Raw genomic sequence first — 21,240 nt, 5'->3', positions numbered from 1 at the left:
TACGTGATCTGTGAACTTGTTGGACCTGGATAATGGTACATCTTTGTTGGACTGTGACAGAACCTTTATGACTTTAAAGAAATTGAAGTGTGGGGAAACATCTTTACCTTATTCCATCAATGGAATGGATGGTGTGATTTAACTTTGACATCCACTAATTCCCAGCGGCTAAAACGCTGGCTCAAACAGAAGCTGACTGCATTTGATCATGCAAACAATGTGGTCCAATTGTCCACCAAGACTAGTAGTGGTCCATTCGCGAATTACATAAATCTCTGCAATAGCTCTCCTAAATGTATTGATGCTTTTCCAGAATCAAGAATTATAGGACAATATATTTTGTTAAATGTTATCAATGTATAGCCTTAGAGATTGAGGGCGCGAAAAAGGGAATCCCATGTGCTGAATAGCACTGTCGATTATGTGGAGAAAATGTAATTGAATCTTTAGAGCACATCAAGATGATATGTGTGAGCCTTGCTTCTATTAAAGACAACACTCCTACAATACAATAATTGTTTTTCTTTTGTTTTTCTTTGCCTATAATTGAAACACATTTTTAGCAAAAGAAAATCACACCTTACAAAACCACTTCAAGGTAAAATTCTGTTTAAAATTATACCAAAAAAAGAAAAAAAAGAATGATCACATTAGGAGTTAATCGTAGATCCTCATGTGACAAACAATGGCTCCAAAATTGTAACCATTGCAATCACATGTCTCGTCCTGTTCTCTGCAATCAGCAGTGACGAGCATTCATCCATTCCCTGATTTTGAATGTCAGAAAATAAGTGGCTGAAATATTTGGTACATCTCCCCATGAGGGCTGGGCAGGTTATAACCCAGTGCTTTAATGATTCCACTACAGAGGGGTCCTAACAAAAATGACAGTTGTTGCTTTCTGAAAGCCCACGTCTAGCTCTAATTTCGTTTGTGGGATGTAGGTTCAGAAGAATCTGCAGAAATTGTTCTCTGAGTTTTTTGTCCGGAAGTTGTTTTAAATATTCACAAATAATATCCAGTTTCCAACATTTTTGTGACATATGGGCAACTGATTGATATCTGCCCGCAGACTCCAAGGTGGTGATCCAGTCAAGCTCTCTCAATTTGGTCTTAATCCACATGAGATTGCTTAGTAGGACCTTGAGCAAGCCTACAACCTCTAATTGTTTTGTTTGTGATAAACCCTTGCTGCTCTGGTAAATGTTTGTGGAAGGAAATTATCTGAATGTTATCTATTTTATGGTTACATTTTATATTTAATTTGTGGAGATATCTGAGTTATTTGAATCATGATATATAGCTTTTAACAAAGGTTGAAATGTTAGACTTTGTTAAGTGACTTCAATTCAGCACTCCAACTAATTCAATGCCTAGTCTGGTATGCCCAAGGGAAGCCCTCATTTATATATTTTTACGACAAGTTCATAGATCTGGATGATAAACCCTTGAATAACACCCCTCTCTTTGAATCCCCCTGACCTCACTGAGCCAAGAAGTAGGTTTGTTTTGCAAATTAAAAGATTTATTTGAAAAATTAAACAATATATATATCCCACTTTTATAGATAAATTAATATTTGATAGCACACTTATGAATATGACAGTGATCAACAATGGATAATATTAAACTAGCACACTTTTTTAAATTACTTAGGAGTTGGTATCGAAAGGATAAGGTAGCTGAGAATACTTAATGGTTTCAAGGCAATGCAATGATGGAAAAGAATGCAGCACAGAGATAAACTGATATGGTTTCAACAAGAGATAATATAATCACTTTTTCTACTGACAATTCACTCACCCCCATGCAATATAAAGAGAAGGAAGGGGAGCACACAATTTTCAGGAATATAATCAAATGCAATACAAATTCTAGTTCCCCCCTAGCAATCTTAGAGCAACCGGTATGCTTTTAAACAGGCAAAAATACTTTTACATGTGATTAGCAAAGAAGTGAAAAATATGCTAAAAATGATTTTAATTCCCTATAGGAGATTCAGGGTAGGTGACAGCTACTTTGAATTAGTTCAGGTCAACACTAGCAATGATTCATGAGGGATTATCAGGTTGAAAACGAATTTCAGCAATGGAAGCAAAAGACAGCTATTTTTGACAGGTGAAGAAGTTTGAGTCAAATTGCAATTCGCGGCACTTTTTCCGAGTGCGTAAAGCGCGATTACAGAAAAACTATAAGGAGTAGAAAGTCGGTTTAGGGCTTGTTGGAAAGCAGATCCTCACTCCTCTTGACAGGCGCAGAAGCAGCACAAACGCCTCCCTTCCCATTGGGTTTTGGCACCTGGGAAATAGACACCACAGGCCTCCGCAACCCTCGGGGGAAAGAGGGTTAGGGTCCGTGGAGTGGATAGGTAGAGGGAGTTCAGGATGACCAGAAAGAGGTTTAGGAACTAACAGTGGATGGGTTGGGGGGAAATAGGGGTAACGTACTCCTCGACTCCTGTGCCGATCTTGCAGGTATTCAGTTGAGATACACCGCCCTCTCATACGTGCACATCTAGCACCACATATTCAACTCAGAGATTATTTCTTAGAAGGCTTTTGTATTGGAGCCTCTAACCAATATTCAGCTTGTGCTCTGGTGTCACTTTTGTAATGCTTGCCCAAGATAGCATAACCGATGTGTAATCACAAGTACCCCACATTTACCCCATGTGTAGGCAACAAACAATAACATGCAAACAAGTACTAAACACTTAGCTCTGGCTTCAGCGTGAGTTCGAGGTCCTTGGGCCTTTCTGTGTTGAAGGGCTGTGAAACTTCTCACCAGATCCGATTCAACTACGGGTTGTGAACAGTAAAACAAAGTCAATGCACGTGCGTGCGAAAAGTCGTTCCTTTAGAACGTTCCCTGCGGGATTTCAAGATAGTTAATCAGTGCGGTTACTTCACCGCCTAGCCCACTCCAACTTAGGGTTAGTATTCATGCTCTGCATGCAACTAGTATTCTAGTTTCCTGTTCTTCGATTCAGCCTATTGATCCAGCCGCGCGTAGCGCGTCCCACTCCGACAGAAGTTAAACGTGTACTTAGCTTTTATTGTACGCGGGGCTGGGGATGTGGCAGGCGGGCGGTGCCCCGCGTAGGCGTGCCTCCTGAAGCTCGGGAAGAACACGTCCTCTCTTGCCGGTGATCAGGATTGCGAGCGGAGCTCCTTGGGCGCGGCTCGCGCATGCGCAGTAGTGCGCGTGGGATCCGATTGCTCCCAGCATGTCTGTGAGGCACACGGCCTGCTGGGAGATGTAGTTTCTGGGCGGTTCTCCATCCTTGGGCCTTCTTTCTTAAAAAAGGATGGAGAACTCGCCTGGACAAGCTGCTGGCACAACCCCAAGCCTCCTTAACTCCTCCCAGGCCCCCCACAACTCTACCAATGACTCCAGCCCTGACAGTACTCCCCCCTCCCTCCAGCAGGCCCTGGTTTAGCGGGATTCAACAGATGAAACTGGCGGAGGAGTCGAGGAGCATGAATGTTACCTGCGGGCTCCCAAGAGCGATCTTCTGGGCCGTACCCTTTCCAGTCCACCAAATACCAAAGGGACCCCTGTCTCCGGCGTGAATCCAGGATATTGCACACTTCGTATTCTGGGACGCCATCTATTAGAATAGGTGAGGGTCTTTTGGATCTTATGGAGGCTGGAGCTGGTTTTATCAAAGAGATCTGAAACACGGGGTGTATCTTCATGGATGAGGGTAGGATTAGTTTCACTGCCACAGGAGCCACCAAAGCCTCAATTGGGAATGGACCAATGTAACGTGGGCAGAACTTGCGAGACCCTCGTAAATGCAAATTGCGTGTAGAAAGCCACACCCGGTCCCCCACCTGATATTGTGGACCTGGTCTTCTTTTCTTGTCTGCATGACGTTTATAAGTTGCTTTTTGCGAGATTCAGGTTGTGTTGTGCGATTCGCCAAACGTTCTCCAACTGTTTCTGCCTCTCACAGACTGCTGGTACTTCGGGTATTGATTCCAGAGGCACAGGTTGAAATCGGGGATGATAGCCGTAGGCACAATGAAACGGGGTAACCTTGGTTGATGCGTGTACTGCATTGTTGTAAGCTAATTCGGCCAGCCAAATCACTTCTGCCCATTCGTTCTCTCTTCCCTGTGTTAAGCACCGCAAATATTGTTCCAGAGTTTGATTTAGGGGGTAATTCATAGAATTCAGCGCACAAGTGGCGCACGCGGCTGGCGCACAGTGTGCGCGTGCGAATCCCTGGGCCAGCCGCGTGCGCCAAAACCCATTTCCGCGCACAGCGTATTCATGGATTCCAGCCACCAAAACCAGCCGTGGCGCACAGTGGTGCAGCGACCTTGCAGCAGCGCCAGTTATGCCCCCAAGATCGCCTTCCGCGCAGGGAAAAGCCATCAAAATCCCCAATCCAGCGCAAAGGGCTGCGCTAACCCTGTACCAGCACGGCAAGCGGGCTACGTGTATCACTGGGTTGCGCGGGAAGTACCTCACGCGATTGGCCCCGTGCGAGCAGGGTACGCGTATTACAGGGGTGCGCGGGAAGTTCCACACGCGATTGGCCTGTGCGCGTGTATTTCAGGGGTGCGCGGGAAGTTCCACACGCGATTGGCCTGGGCGCGTGTATTTCAGGGGCTCGCGGGTGGTTTCACACGCGATCGGCCCTGGGGGAGCGTGTGCGTGTATTTCAGGGGTGCGTGAGAAGTTCCACACGCGATTGGCCTGGGCGCGTGTATTTCAGGGGTGCGCGGGAAGTTCCACACGCGATTGGCCTGGGCGCGTGTATTTCATGGGTGCGTGGGAAGTTCCACACGCGATTGGCCTGGGCGCGTGTATTTCAGGGGTGCGCGGGAAGTTCCACACGCGATTGGCCTGGGCGCGTGTATTCCAGGGGTGCGCGGGAAGTTCCACACGCGATTGGGCTGCGTGTGGGTATTAGGGGTGCGCGCAAAGTTTTACACGCGATTGGGCTGCATGCGGGTATTTTTGGTGCGCGCAAAGTTTTACACGCGATTGGGCTGCGTGCGGGTATTAGGGGTGCGCGCGAAGTTTTACACACGATTGGGCTGCGTGCGGGTATTACAGGGGTGCACGCACATTTTCACACGCGATTGGGCTGCGTGCGGGTATTAAAGGGGTGCGCGCGAAGTTTTACACGCGATTGGGCTGCGTGCGGGTATTACAGGGGTGCGCACGAAGTTTTACACGCAATTTCAGCAGGGTACGTGTATTTCAGGGGTCCCGGGGAGTCTTACATGTGATTTGCCAGTGTGGGTCCTCCCAGGTGTTCCCTGTACACCCTCCACGGCCCCTGCAGGCAGCCCACACCACAGGGGACTACCCTGCATCCCTGGTCATGTCCCGCAGGCAGCCCACCCAACATGGGCATGCCCCCCAGCAAAGGCGCATGTCTCCTTGCACCAAAGATCACCAACTCATGTCCCCTTGCACCCCCACCCCCAGCATTGCGGGGCACCTGCCAGCAGGCCCCCACCCATGTCTCCCAGCACTCCCACCCCCCCAGTCAGCAGGGGCAGCCTCCACCAGGCCCCCACCCATGTCTCCCAGCACCCCCACCCCCCCCAGTCACCAGGGGCAGCCTCCACCAGGCCCCCACCCATGTCTCCCAGCACCCGCACCCCCCCCAGTCACCAGGGGCAGCCTCCACCAGGCCCCCACCCATGTCTCCCAGCATCCCCACCCCCCCAGTCACCAAGGGCAGCCTCCACCAGGCCCCCACCCATGTCTCCCACCACCCCCACCCCCCAGCAGTGCAGGGGCACCCACCAACAGGCCCCCACCCATGTCTCCCACCACCCCCACCCCCCCAGTCACCAGGGGCAGCCTCCACCAGGCCCCCACCCATGTCTCCCACCACCCCCACCCCCCAGCAGTGCAGGGGCACCCACCACCAGGCCCCCACCCATGTCTCCCACCACCCCCACCCCCCAGCAGTGCAGGGGCACCCACCACCAGGCCCCCACCCATGTCTCCCACCACCCCCACCCCCCCAGTCACCGGGGGCAGCCTCCACCAGGCCCCCACCCATGTCTCTCAGCACCCCCACCCCCCCAGTCACCAGGGGCAGCCTCCACCAGGCCCCCACCCATGTCTCCCAGCACCCCCACCCCCCCAGTCACCAGGGGCAGCCTCCACCAGGCCCCCACCCATGTCTCCCACCACCCCCACCCCCCAGCTGTGCAGGGGCACCCACCACCAGGCCCCCACCCATGTCTCCCACCACCCCCACCCCCCCAGTCACCAGGGGCAGCCTCAACCAGGCCCCCACCCATGTCTCCCACCACCCCCATCCCCCAGCAGTGCAGGGGCACCCACCACCAGGCCCCCACCCATGTCTCCCACCACCCCCACCCCCCAGCAGTGCAGGGGCAATCACCAAGAGGCCCCCACCCATGTCTCCCACCACCCCCACCCCCCCAGTCACCAGGGGCAGCCTCCACCAGGCCCCCACCCATGTCTCCCAGCACCCCCACCCCCCCAGTCACCAGGGGCAGCCTCCACCAGGCCCCCACCCATGTCTCCCAGCACCCCCACCCCCCCAGTCACCAGGGGCAGCCTCCACCAGGCCCCCACCCATGTCTCCCACCACCCCCACCCCCCAGCAGTGCAGGGGCACCCACCACCAGGCCCCCACCCATGTCTCCCACCACCCCCACCCCCCCAGTCACCAGGGGCAGCCTCCACCAGGCCCCCACCCATGTCTCCCACCACCCCCACCGCCCAGCAGGGCAGGGGCACCCACCACCAGGCCCCCACCCTTGTCTCCCACCACCCCCACACCCCAGCAGTGCAGGGGCACCCACCACCAGGCCCCCACCCATGTCTCCCACCACCCCCACCCCCCAGTCACCAGGGGCAGCCTCCACCAGGCCCCCACCCATGTCTCCCAGCACCCCCACCCCCCAGTCACCAGGGGCAGCCTCCACCAGGCCCCCACCCATGTCTCCCACCACCCCCAGCCCCCCAGTCACCAGGGGCAGCCTCCACCAGGCCCCCACCCATGTCTCCCACCACCCCCACCCCCCAGCAGTGCAGGGGCACCCACCACCAGGCCCCCACCCATGTCTCCCAGCACCCCCACCCCCCCAGTCACCAGGGGCAGCCTCCACCAGGCCCCCACCCATGTCTCCCAGCATCCCCACCCCCCCAGTCACCAAGGGCAGCCTCCACCAGGCCCCCACCCATGTCTCCCACCACCCCCACCCCCCAGCAGTGCAGGGGCACCCACCACCAGGCCCCCACCCATGTCTCCCACCACCCCCACCCCCCCAGTCACCAGGGGCAGCCTCCACCAGGCCCCCACCCATGTCTCCCACCACCCCCACCCCCCAGCAGTGCAGGGGCACCCACCACCAGGCCCCCACCCATGTCTCCCACCACCCCCACCCCCCAGCAGTGCAGGGGCACCCACCACCAGGCCCCCACCCATGTCTCCCACCACCCCCACCCCCCCAGTCACCGGGGGCAGCCTCCGCCAGGCCCCCACCCATGTCTCTCAGCACCCCCACCCCCCCAGTCACCAGGGGCAGCCTCCACCAGGCCCCCACCCATGTCTCCCAGCACCCCCACCCCCCCAGTCACCAGGGGCAGCCTCCACCAGGCCCCCACCCATGTCTCCCACCACCCCCACCCCCCAGCTGTGCAGGGGCACCCACCACCAGGCCCCCACCCATGTCTCCCACCACCCCCACCCCCCCAGTCACCAGGGGCAGCCTCAACCAGGCCCCCACCCATGTCTCCCACCACCCCCATCCCCCAGCAGTGCAGGGGCACCCACCACCAGGCCCCCACCCATGTCTCCCACCACCCCCACCCCCCAGCAGTGCAGGGGCAATCACCACCAGGCCCCCACCCATGTCTCCCACCACCCCCACCCCCCCCAGTCACCAGGGGCAGCCTCCACCAGGCCCCCACCCATGTCTCCCAGCACCCCCACCCCCCCCAGTCACCAGGGGAAGCCTCCACCAGGCCCCCACCCATGTCTCCCAGCACCCCCACCCCCCCAGTCACCAGGGGCAGCCTCCACCAGGCCCCCACCCATGTCTCCCACCACCCCCACCCCCCAGCAGTGCAGGGGCACCCACCACCAGGCCCCCACCCATGTCTCCCACCACCCCCACCCCCCCAGTCACCAGGGGCAGCCTCCACCAGGCCCCCACCCATGTCTCCCACCACCCCCACCGCCCAGCAGGGCAGGGGCACCCACCACCAGGCCCCCACCCTTGTCTCCCACCACCCCCACGCCCCAGCAGTGCAGGGGCACCCACCACCAGGCCCCCACCCATGTCTCCCACCACCCCCACCCCCCAGTCACCAGGGGCAGCCTCCACCAGGCCCCCACCCATGTCTCCCAGCACCCCCACCCCCCAGTCACCAGGGGCAGCCTCCACCAGGCCCCCACCCATGTCTCCCACCACCCCCAGCCCCCCAGTCACCAGGGGCAGCCTCCACCAGGCCCCCACCCATGTCTCCCACCACCCCCACCCCCCAGCAGTGCAGGGGCACCCACCACCAGGCCCCCACCCATGTCTCCCACCACCCCCACCCCCCCAGTCACCAGGGGCAGCCTCCACCAGGCCCCCACCCATGTCTCCCAGCACCCCCACCCCCCCAGTCACCAGGGGCAGCCTCCACCAGGCCCCCACCCATGTCTCCCACCACCCCCACCCCCCAGCAGTGCAGGGGCACCCACCACCAGGCCCCCACCCATGTCTCCCACCACCCCCACCCCCCAGCAGTGCAGGGGCACCCACCACCAGGCCCCCACCCATGTCTCCCACCACCCCCACCCCCCCAGTCACCGGGGGCAGCCTCCACCAGGCCCCCACCCATGTCTCTCAGCACCCCCACCCCCCCAGTCACCAGGGGCAGCCTCCACCAGGCCCCCACCCATGTCTCCCAGCACCCCCACCCCCCCAGTCACCAGGGGCAGCCTCCACCAGGCCCCCACCCATGTCTCCCACCACCCCCACCCCCCAGCTGTGCAGGGGCACCCACCACCAGGCCCCCACCCATGTCTCCCACCACCCCCACCCCCCCAGTCACCAGGGGCAGCCTCAACCAGGCCCCCACCCATGTCTCCCACCACCCCCATCCCCCAGCAGTGCAGGGGCACCCACCACCAGGCCCCCACCCATGTCTCCCACCACCCCCACCCCCCAGCAGTGCAGGGGCAATCACCAAGAGGCCCCCACCCATGTCTCCCACCACCCCCACCCCCCCAGTCACCAGGGGCAGCCTCCACCAGGCCCCCACCCATGTCTCCCAGCACCCCCACCCCCCCAGTCACCAGGGGCAGCCTCCACCAGGCCCCCACCCATGTCTCCCAGCACCCCCACCCCCCCAGTCACCAGGGGCAGCCTCCACCAGGCCCCCACCCATGTCTCCCACCACCCCCACCCCCCAGCAGTGCAGGGGCACCCACCACCAGGCCCCCACCCATGTCTCCCACCACCCCCACCCCCCCAGTCACCAGGGGCAGCCTCCACCAGGCCCCCACCCATGTCTCCCACCACCCCCACCGCCCAGCAGGGCAGGGGCACCCACCACCAGGCCCCCACCCTTGTCTCCCACCACCCCCACACCCCAGCAGTGCAGGGGCACCCACCACCAGGCCCCCACCCATGTCTCCCACCACCCCCACCCCCCAGTCACCAGGGGCAGCCTCCACCAGGCCCCCACCCATGTCTCCCAGCACCCCCACCCCCCAGTCACCAGGGGCAGCCTCCACCAGGCCCCCACCCATGTCTCCCACCACCCCCAGCCCCCCAGTCACCAGGGGCAGCCTCCACCAGGCCCCCACCCATGTCTCCCACCACCCCCACCCCCCAGCAGTGCAGGGGCACCCACCACCAGGCCCCCACCCATGTCTCCCAGCACCCCCACCCCCCCAGTCACCAGGGGCAGCCTCCACCAGGCCCCCACCCATGTCTCCCAGCATCCCCACCCCCCCAGTCACCAAGGGCAGCCTCCACCAGGCCCCCACCCATGTCTCCCACCACCCCCACCCCCCAGCAGTGCAGGGGCACCCACCACCAGGCCCCCACCCATGTCTCCCACCACCCCCACCCCCCCAGTCACCAGGGGCAGCCTCCACCAGGCCCCCACCCATGTCTCCCACCACCCCCACCCCCCAGCAGTGCAGGGGCACCCACCACCAGGCCCCCACCCATGTCTCCCACCACCCCCACCCCCCAGCAGTGCAGGGGCACCCACCACCAGGCCCCCACCCATGTCTCCCACCACCCCCACCCCCCCAGTCACCGGGGGCAGCCTCCGCCAGGCCCCCACCCATGTCTCTCAGCACCCCCACCCCCCCAGTCACCAGGGGCAGCCTCCACCAGGCCCCCACCCATGTCTCCCAGCACCCCCACCCCCCCAGTCACCAGGGGCAGCCTCCACCAGGCCCCCACCCATGTCTCCCACCACCCCCACCCCCCAGCTGTGCAGGGGCACCCACCACCAGGCCCCCACCCATGTCTCCCACCACCCCCACCCCCCCAGTCACCAGGGGCAGCCTCAACCAGGCCCCCACCCATGTCTCCCACCACCCCCATCCCCCAGCAGTGCAGGGGCACCCACCACCAGGCCCCCACCCATGTCTCCCACCACCCCCACCCCCCAGCAGTGCAGGGGCAATCACCACCAGGCCCCCACCCATGTCTCCCACCACCCCCACCCCCCCCAGTCACCAGGGGCAGCCTCCACCAGGCCCCCACCCATGTCTCCCAGCACCCCCACCCCCCCCAGTCACCAGGGGAAGCCTCCACCAGGCCCCCACCCATGTCTCCCAGCACCCCCACCCCCCCAGTCACCAGGGGCAGCCTCCACCAGGCCCCCACCCATGTCTCCCACCACCCCCACCCCCCAGCAGTGCAGGGGCACCCACCACCAGGCCCCCACCCATGTCTCCCACCACCCCCACCCCCCCAGTCACCAGGGGCAGCCTCCACCAGGCCCCCACCCATGTCTCCCACCACCCCCACCGCCCAGCAGGGCAGGGGCACCCACCACCAGGCCCCCACCCTTGTCTCCCACCACCCCCACGCCCCAGCAGTGCAGGGGCACCCACCACCAGGCCCCCACCCATGTCTCCCACCACCCCCACCCCCCAGTCACCAGGGGCAGCCTCCACCAGGCCCCCACCCATGTCTCCCAGCACCCCCACCCCCCAGTCACCAGGGGCAGCCTCCACCAGGCCCCCACCCATGTCTCCCACCACCCCCAGCCCCCCAGTCACCAGGGGCAGCCTCCACCAGGCCCCCACCCATGTCTCCCACCACCCCCACCCCCCAGCAGTGCAGGGGCACCCACCACCAGGCCCCCACCCATGTCTCCCAGCACCCCCACACCCCCAGTCACCAGGGGCAGCCTCCACCAGGCCCCCACCCATGTCTCCCAGCACCCCCACCCCCCCAGTCACCAGGGGCAGCCTCCACCAGGCCCCCACCCATGTCTCCCAGCACCCCCACCCCCCCAGTCACCAGGGGCAGCCTCCACCAGGCCCCCACCCATGTCTCCCACCACCCCCACCCCCCAGCAGTGCAGGGGCACCCACCACCAGGCCCCCACCCATGTCTCCCACCACCCCCACCCCCCCAGTCACCAGGGGCAGCCTCCACCAGGCCCCCACCCATGTCTCCCACCGCCCCCACCCCCCAGCAGTGCAGGAGCACCCACCACCAGGCCCCCACCCATGTCTCCCACCACCCCCACCCCCCAGCAGTGCAGGGGCACCCACCACCAGGCCCCCACCCATGTCTCCCACCACCCCCACCCCCCCAGTCACCAGGGGCAGCCTCCACCAGGCCCCCACCCATGTCTCCCAGCACCCCCACCCCCCAGTCACCAGGGGCAGCCTCCACCAGGCCCCCACCCATGTCTCCCAGCACCCCCATCCCCCAGTCACCAGGGGCAGCCTCCACCAGGCCCCCACCCATGTCTCCCACCACCCCCACCCCCCAGCAGTGTAGGGGAACCCACCACCAGGCCCCCACCCATGTCTCCCACCACCCCCACCCCCCCCAGTCACCAGGGGCAGCCTCCACCAGGCCCCTACCCATGTCTCCCACCACCCCCACCCCCCAGCAGTGCAGGGGCACCCAAAACCAGGCCCCCACCCATGTCTCCCACCACCCCCACCCCCCAGCAGTGCAGGGGCACCCACCACCAGGCCCCCACCCATGTCTCCCACCACCCCCACCCCCCCAGTCACCAGGGGCAGCCTCCACCAGGCCCCCACCCATGTCTCCCAGCACCCCCACCCCCCCAGTCACCAGGGGCAGCCTCCACCAGGCCCCCACCCATGTCTCCCACCACCCCCACCCCCCCAGTCACCAGGGGCAGACTCCACCAGGCCCCCACCCATGTCTCCAACCACCCCACCGCCCAGAAGTGCAGGGGCACCCACCACCAGGCCCCCACCCTTGTCTCCCACCACCCCCACCCCACCAGTCACCAGGGGCAGCCTCCACCAGGCCCCCACCCATGTCTCCCAGCACCCCCACCCCCCCAGTCACCAGGGGCAGCCTCCACCAGGCCCCCACCCATGTCTTCCACCACCCCCACCCCCCCAGTCACCAGGGGCAGCCTCCACCAGGCCCCCACCCATGTCTCCCACCACCCCCACCCCCCAGCAGTGCAGGGGCACCCACCACCAGGCCCCCACCCATTTCTCCCACCACCCCCACCCCCCAGCAGTGCAGGGGCACCCACCACCAGGCCCCCACCCATGTCTCCCACCACCCCCACCCCCCACCCACCAGGGGCAGCCTCCACCAGGCCCCCACCCATGTCTCCCACCACCCCCACCCCCCAGCACTGTGGGGCACCTGCCAGCAGGCCCCCACCCATGTCCAACTCATGTCTCCCACCACCCCCACCCCCCAGCACTGTGGGGCAGTTGCCAGCAGGCCCCCACCCATGTCCAACTCATGTCTCCCACCACCCCCACCCCCCAGCACTGTGGGGCACCTGCCAGCAGGCCCCCACCCATGTCCAACTCATGTTCCCCACCACCCCCACCCCCCAGCACTGTGGGGCACCTGCCAGCAGGCCCCCACTCATGTCCCAGTCATGTCCCCTTGCACCCCCACCCCCAGCACTTTGGGGCACCTGCCAGCAGGCCCCCACTCATGTCCCACTCATGTCCCCTTGCACCCCCACCCCCCAGCACTGTGGGGCACCTGCCAGCAGGCCCCCAACCATGTCCCCCTGCCCCCAGGTCCTGACGATACACAATCATGGCAGTAATGGGCAGCATACCCAGCACAAACACCCAGCCAAGGATTGCATCCACCCACATAGCAAATGCAATTACATGATACAACCCTAATGGCAAGTATGTAAATGAACACATGTCCGTCACACACACATACACAATGGGTGCAAGTGAATGTCAAAACCCATATCATGACATGCATGAAACCAATGAGAAAATACCACAAAAGAAAGTTATAAAAACATGTATTCTCGAAGAAAATGAAGTAAACTAATCAAACATACAACAATGGGGATAACAAAATAAATTGTCCATGTCCGATAAGTAATGTAAAAATCCAAAAAACAAAGGAATCCAAAAACTAATGTTGTCCAAAGCAAAATCATGGTGAAAAAAAATAAGGAAAAACCATTGCCTCATGGTGAACACAAATATAAATCAAAAAAATGTATTTTAAAAAATCCAACTATACACAAGAATATTCCAGGGTCCATGAGCCCAACACTATAAATGAAACCTACTACTACCTAATAAAAAAACAATATACAGAAAAGTGGCCATTGTCCGAGCGGTCCAAAAAAATCTCAAAAAATAAAGGAAACCTAACACTAACTAACTAAAGAACCATATACAATGGCAGCGGGCAAGTCCTGCGGCTCACTCTGTGATGTTGCCGGCCAGGGCATCATCGAACTCCATGTTGATGTCCTGGAGGCGGGACTTTGTCCTGGCCCCGAGGTCTCGCAGGGATAACCCCATGTTCACCTCAAACTCCCTGCGAGCTTCCTCGAGGCACTCAACCATGGTGAGCCGCTCCTCTTCCGCCCGCTGCCGCTCCGCACCTATCCGCTGGACCAACTGCTCCCACACGGAAGACACTACCATCCCAGGGTTCTCCTGCCCTCCGGCCGATGACTGCCCCTCTGATCTTGATGGCCCCGAGCCATGATGCCTCCCACGTCGAGCCTGCTGCTGCCTCCGACGCCACTGCCTCTGCCAGCACGACGGCATCCAGGATGATGGAAACCACCGACGCCGTCGTGCACGTGCCCTGCCCGATGATGCCGTCACATCCTCCATCTGCTGGGGTCCAGTTGCTGTGTTGTCCACCCCTGCTGGACCTCTGACTCCCGACTGTGGCAGGGATGGGATCCCCACCGAGCTGGCTGCATTGGTCAGGGCAGGTCCACAGGGGGCCCTGGTGGCATCTGGGCCGGAAGACGGCAAGGAGAACGACTGGCGTATAGTCTCCACAGAGGAGGAGACGGCCGCCAGATTGGCCGACACATGCAGGAAACCCCCGAACATGGCCGATCCCAATTGGGCCACGTCGGCACGGTGCTCTTCGTGATGACGTGCGTGCTCCTCCTGGGAAGCACGCACGGCATCACGATTCACAGCCGTGCGCATCGCGGCCCCAATCAGGACCTTCTCCACACGGCCAGGGGTCCCCTCGTCCGCAGGTGGAGGGGAGTCAGATGACATGGACATCCCCTCTACCTGCGGACGGGCCTGGGATGGGGCATCCCTGCTGGTGCAAGGTGGTGCACCCACAGGTTCAGGGACAGCGACATGCACAGGCCCCTCCACGGTGACCTGTGCTGCCTCCTGCCCCTGCCCTTGGACTGCACTACTTGCACCAGCAGGGATGCCCCCACCAGGCCCCATGTGCGCCTCAGTGGCGGCCTCCTCCTCCTCTGTGGAAACCACCAACCTGGATGGCTCCTCGCCGTCTACCGCTGTAGCAGGCCCCTGTGGGGGCTCACCCACCCCTTCCGCTGCAGCCGTGGGGGCATCCCCGCCGCCTTGCTCCACAGCGCCGTCTCCGCCCTCTCCTTCACTAGCCGCTGCGTAGAGGGAGACATAGAACACAAGCATCAGGGTACTGTACAATGGTCCCCTAGACAGGAAGCGATAGCAGATGAGTGCCACTGTCAAAGTACACTTTCATCATGTTGCACCACAACACATGTGTCAGTCCAGGCAAAACACACACAGTGACAGTCATGGTGCGTGCCATGGACATTTCAATGCATGTCCAATGGACTCTCGAATCATACAATGTAATGGGACTCACATGCATCATGGGTCATGCCTATCACATGCACACACTTCACCTCAGTCACATCCATCTGGCCCCGTACACCCCAATCACAGTGCATACAAGGATGACTAGGCTGCATCAGTGAATCTGTACATTGTCACAGACATGTGTCATGCATCCATGGCACTCACAAGTCACAGACACGCAGGTCAGGCACAGAGACATGGATACCACATATGTATCTGGCATCAGCACCCATCCCTCGCCCCCACCCATGTCCAGGAACAGAGACTGCCATGCTCTCATGTGTGCAATCTGCACAGGGCTCCCCATGTCGCATTCAAACACATGCAACAACCGTGCGGTTCACACATTACAGGTCGCACATGCATTCCCATGATGTCCCTGCACACATACATGCGTACATGGCCTATGTCACACATGCAGGCAAGTATCAGACAACCAGCACACTGCAACATGCCCTGTCTCACACAGCAATGCTTGGCCACTTATCGCTCAACTCCAGACGGGTCTCCCTCTCAAGGACCTGGGCGTGGAGCGCTGGGTGTGCGCGTTCCAGGACCCTCAACTGGATGGAACTCATGCGGGCCGGCCCCCCTCCACGAGGCGCCGCGCCGTCATGAGGGTCCTGGACCGCAAGTCCTCCCAGCGCTTCTTGACCTTCTGGATGGTGTGGGTTGCCACCCCCTCCGCGTTGATGGCAACCACACAGTCGGCCCAGATCCTCTCCCGTCCTTCCCTGTTGGCGCGGGATGATCCGAAGAGGGCATCATACTGCCCCAGGACTTGCTCCACCAGGACACCAACTTCGGTGGCAGTGAAGCTGGTGCCCCTCTGCCCCTATGGCCGGGGGTTGCGACTGGGGTCAGATGTGGATGTGCCCGACATGGCAACCCCAGGGGCAGGAGTGGGTGGGCAACTGGGTCCTGGGTCCTGGGTCTGGGCTGTGGAGCGATGTTATTCGAGTCGGGAGTCTTCTGTACCAGCAGGGGTGGACACAGCAACTGGACCCCTGCAGATGGCTGATGTGCAGGCACCAAATGGCAGGGCACGGTGGCAGCAGGCAGGCAGGCAGAAGCAGAGGGCACGTGGGAGGCTGCTCGGGGCACTGGGGGGCAGTGATTCGGCCTTCTGGGCAGGAGCGTGGTCTTCCGTGTGTTTTCGCGTGGCCAGCTTGATACGGAGTGATTTGGCACGTGAAAAATCTGCACGTCAGCGTGTAATTCGAGGAAAGGCCCTTAGCGCGTAAGCGCATCTGCACACATATGCATTGTCATTGGACAGAAGGCCCCTCGAGCGCAAGCGCCCCTGTGACGTGACGCGTACAGACGTGCATGGGCGTTACAGCGCGCGTGAAAAAATGCACATCCGCGTGTAATACGAGGAAAGAGCCCATGCGTAAGCGCGCGTGAAAAACTGCACGTCCGCGTGTAATACGAGGAAAGGGCCAATGCGTAAGCGCGCGTGAAAAACTGCACGTCCGCGTGTAATATGAGGAAAGGGCCCATGAATAAGCGCGCGTGAAAAACTGCACGTCCGCATGTAATGCGCGTAATCGCACGTGGAAAAGTTCACGCGAACCCCTGAAATACACGTAGCCCGCTCCCCCAGGCCCGATCGCGTGAGAATGTTCACGCGAACCCCTGAAATACACGTAGCCCGCTCCCCCAGGCCCGATCACGTGAAAGAGTTCACGCGAACCCCTGAGATACACGTAGCCCCGCTCCCCCAGGCCCGATCGCGTGAGAATGTTCACGCGAACCCCTGAGATACACATAGCCCGCTCCCCCAGACCCGATCACGTGTAAATGTTCACGCGAACCCCTGAAAGACACGTAGCCCGCTCCCCCAGGCCCGATCGCGTGAAAGAGTTCACACGAACCCCTGAGATACACGTAGCCCGCTCCCCCAGGCCCGATCGCGTGTAAATGTTCACGCGAACCCCTGAAAGACACGTAGCCCGCTACCCCAGGCCCGATCGCGTGAAAGAGTTCACGCGAACCCCTGAGATACACGTAGCCCGCTCCCCCAGGCCCGAACGCGTGAGAATGTTCACGCGAACCCCTGAAATACACGTAGCCCGCTCCCCCAGGCCCGATCACGTGAAAGAGTTCACGCGAACCCCTGAGATACACGTAGCCCCGCTCCCCCAGGCCCGATCGCGTGAGAATGTTCACGCGAACCCCTGAGATACACATAGCCCGCTCCCCCAGACCCGATCACGTGTAAATGTTCACGCGAACCCCTGAAAGACACGTAGCCCGCTCCCCCAGGCCCGATCGCGTGAAAGAGTTCACACGAACCCCTGAGATACACGTAGCCCGCTCCCCCAGGCCCGATCGCGTGTAAATGTTCACGCGAACCCCTGAAAGACACGTAGCCCGCTACCCCAGGCCCGATCGCGTGAAAGAGTTCACGCGAACCCCTGAGATACACGTAGCCCGCTCCCCCAGGCCCGAACGCGTGAGAATGTTCACACGAACCCCTGAAATACATGTAGCCCGCTCCCCCAGGCCCGATCACGTGAAAGAGTTCACGCGAACCCCTGAGATACACGTAGCCCGCTCCTCCATGCCCGATCGCGTGTAAATGTTCACGCGAACCCCTGAAAGACACGTAGCCCGCTCCCCCAGGCCCGATCGCGTGAAAGAGTTCACACGAACCCCTGAGATACAACTAGCCCGCTCCCCCAGGCCCGATCACGTGAGAATGTTAATGCGAACCCCTGAAATACACGTAGCCTGCTCCCCCAGGCCCGATCGCGTGTGAAAGTTCACGCGACCCCTGAAATACACGTAGCCCGCTCCCCCAGGCCCGATCGTGTGAGAAAGTTCACGCGCACCCCCGGAATACACATGCTCAATCGCATGTGTAACTTCCCGCACAACCCCGAAATACACGTGCCCCGCTCGCACAGGCACTATTGCTGTATGTTGCCACTTTTGTAATGCGCAGGGACGCTACCGCCTGCCTTCGTGTGGCGGACGTGTTTGGGCTTGTGCGTGACTTTCGCTGTGCGTGGCTTTGCCCTATTCGATTCCATGAATACGTGTGGGTTGGGTGCGTGTGGGCATTCCGTCTGCTTCCCTGCAGTACATCCCCAGTTACGCCCTTGTTATCGCGAGTTGTTCCCCATTCCGCGCGTTACGCCCCGTGTTCCGCCCACTTTCTAGTGTATGCGCAGAGGTTGTGCGCTTTCACTGTGCGCGTCGCGCACGTCTTTCGGGATGTTGCAGTGACGTGTGCGCCATGCACGGGTTTGGCGCACATCCCGAGGAAGACACGCGCAGGGACTTCCATGAATCGCACGCGTGCGCGTGCGCCTGTTATTTTCCGCTTGCGCCTGCTTGCGCGTAGATTTTCGGTGCACGTTTGTTCCATGAATCGGCCCCTAAATCTCTCGGTTTGACCATCGGTTTCAGGGTGGTAGCTGGTGGATAATCGAATCTCGATTCCTACAGTTTTGCAAAACGCTTGCTAGAATCGTGAAGTGAACTGAGGTCCCCGATCTGAAACTAGCCCATAAGGTAGGCCGTGGAGTCGCACCACATGTTGTAGAAATAAGTTCGCTATTGAGCTGGCAGTTGGAGTGCCCTTACACGGTATAAAATGAGCCATCTTGGTTAAATAGTCCACCACGACCAGGATAGCTGAAAATCCTTGACTGGGTGGCAGATCAACAATTAAATCCAAAGACACTGTATGCCACGGTGCTGGAGGAGTAGGAAGGGGTTGCAATGTACCTGCAGATTTTCTGTGTTCGGTCTTATTTCTCAAACAAATTTCACATCCTGATATGTATTGGAGCACGTCCTTTTGTAAACTAGGCCACCAGAAATGGCGTTTGAGTAGCTCCTTGGGTTTCAATGCTCCGGGATGACCCACAAAAGGGGAGTCATGGCACCACTTAATAGCTTGTTGTCGGAGCGGTTTAGTAGGTAAGTACAGTGCAGACTTGTAAAATGGTAATCCCTCTTTTATGGTCTGTTCTTCACCTCCACTAGCCCATCGTACCAGATCCTGTGCAGACATTGCCTTCCGAATCTTTTCAAATATGATGTCCACCACCACGCTTCCCACTACACGGATTGGGTCCACAATCGGTTTGGGTTCGTCCAAGTCTTTTGGCAGAAGAGAATTTGACTCTGGATACCGAGATAGTATATCTGCCTTCCGGTTTTCCACTCCAGGTCGATATGTGACGATGAAGTCATATTTAAAGAACTGCGTAGCCCATCTAAGTTGTCTCGGACTAAGGGCTCTAGCGGATTTCAAGAATTGTAAATTTCGATGATCTGTATAGATGGTGATTGGGTGGCGAGCTCCCATGAGGTAATGACGCCACTCGTCAAAGGCTACCTTTATGGCTAACAACTCTTTATCTGCTATCACATAATTTTGTTCTGCTGGTAGTAATGTTCTTGAATAATAAGCAACTGGATGTAATTGTCCATTATTGTCTCGCTGCGACAGGATAGCACCCACCGCATAACTGGATGCGTCAGTTTCTATGATGTAAGGCTTAGCAGGGTCTGGATGTTGCAAGACAGGTGCTGTCACAAATGCTTCTTTCAAGGCTTGGAAACTTGCTTCAGCCTTTTCGTTCCATTGGAAAGGAACACCTTTTCGCAACAACTGAGTGATGGGTCGTACCTTTTTAGCGAACCCTTCGATAAACCGGCGATAGAAATTGGCAAATCCCAATACTGTTTGCACTTCTTTCACGGAACTTGGGGAGGGCCAGTTTGCAATGGCCTGTACTTTCTTTCGATCCATTGTAACTCCTTGAGGTGATAAGATGAATCCTAAAAACTCAACTGTGGTTTGGTGAAATTGGCATTTCTCAAGTTTCGCATACAGCTTATGTTCACGCAACCTCTGCAGGACAGCCTTCACATGACCCTGATGTTCCTCTGCGTTGCGAGAATAGATTAGGATATCGTCGATGTATACGATGGCAAAACATCTGAATAACCCTGTAACACCTCATCTAAGAAGTGTTGAAAAGCTGCAGGGGCATTATAGAGCCAAAGGGCATGACCTGATATTCGTACAGGCCGAACTTGGTCCTGAACGCCGTTTTCCATTCATCGCCCTCTCTGACACGCACTAAATGATACGCGCCCCGCAAATCCAACTTCGTGTATATAGTGGATCCCCGTACCTGGTCTAATAACACGGGAATCAAAGGCAGCGGGTAACGGTTCCTGATGGTAATGCAATTGATCGCCCTGTAATCAATACAAGTCCTTAGGTCTCCGTTTTTTTTTGGCATGAAGAACAAAGGAGAGGATACTGTGGATGTTGAATGCCGTATGAAACCGTTTGCCAGGTTGGTCTCGATGTACTCCCTCAGGTGCTCATTCTCGGCTTCAGTGAGCGCATAAATCCTACTACAAGGTAGTACCGCTCCCGCTTCCAAGTCTATGCGACAATCAAAAGGCCTGTGTTGTGGTAGGGTCTCCGCAGCCACCTTACTGAAGACGTCCCGATAATCCTCATATTCCTCTGGTAGAACTACATCAATACTGCGTCCTACAAAATGGGGACAACGTTCCTCCATACTACAACTAGTCTGGCAATACTTTGAGGTAAACTGTAAAGTTCCTGTGACCCAATCCACGACTGGGTTATGTAGTCGTAACCATGCTAAGCCCAAAATGAACCCAAATTGAGGTGCTGTGATGACATCGAAATCGATGATCTCTCGATGTCTTTTTCCACACTCGAGCTCCATGGATTGCGTGTGTTGGGTAATGGGGCCCGAAACCAATGGCGATCCGTCCACTGACTTTACTGGTTCTGGTTGTTTCTTAGTTCTCAATGGAAGTCCTAATCTTCTCGCTACTTGGTCGTCCACGAAGTTACCCGTGGCCCCGGAGTCGACCATCAGTGACACTGGTATACGTTTTCCCTGCACATTTAGATGACCAGCCAGCATTATGTGAAC

Source organism: Ambystoma mexicanum, chromosome 5p (assembly GCF_040938575.1).
Source record: "Ambystoma mexicanum isolate Mex_15411 chromosome 5p, UKY_AmexF1_1, whole genome shotgun sequence".
NCBI lineage: Eukaryota > Metazoa > Chordata > Amphibia > Caudata > Ambystomatidae > Ambystoma > Ambystoma mexicanum.
The sequence above is the reverse complement of the archived record's forward strand: the minus strand, read 5'-3'. Positions refer to the sequence as shown.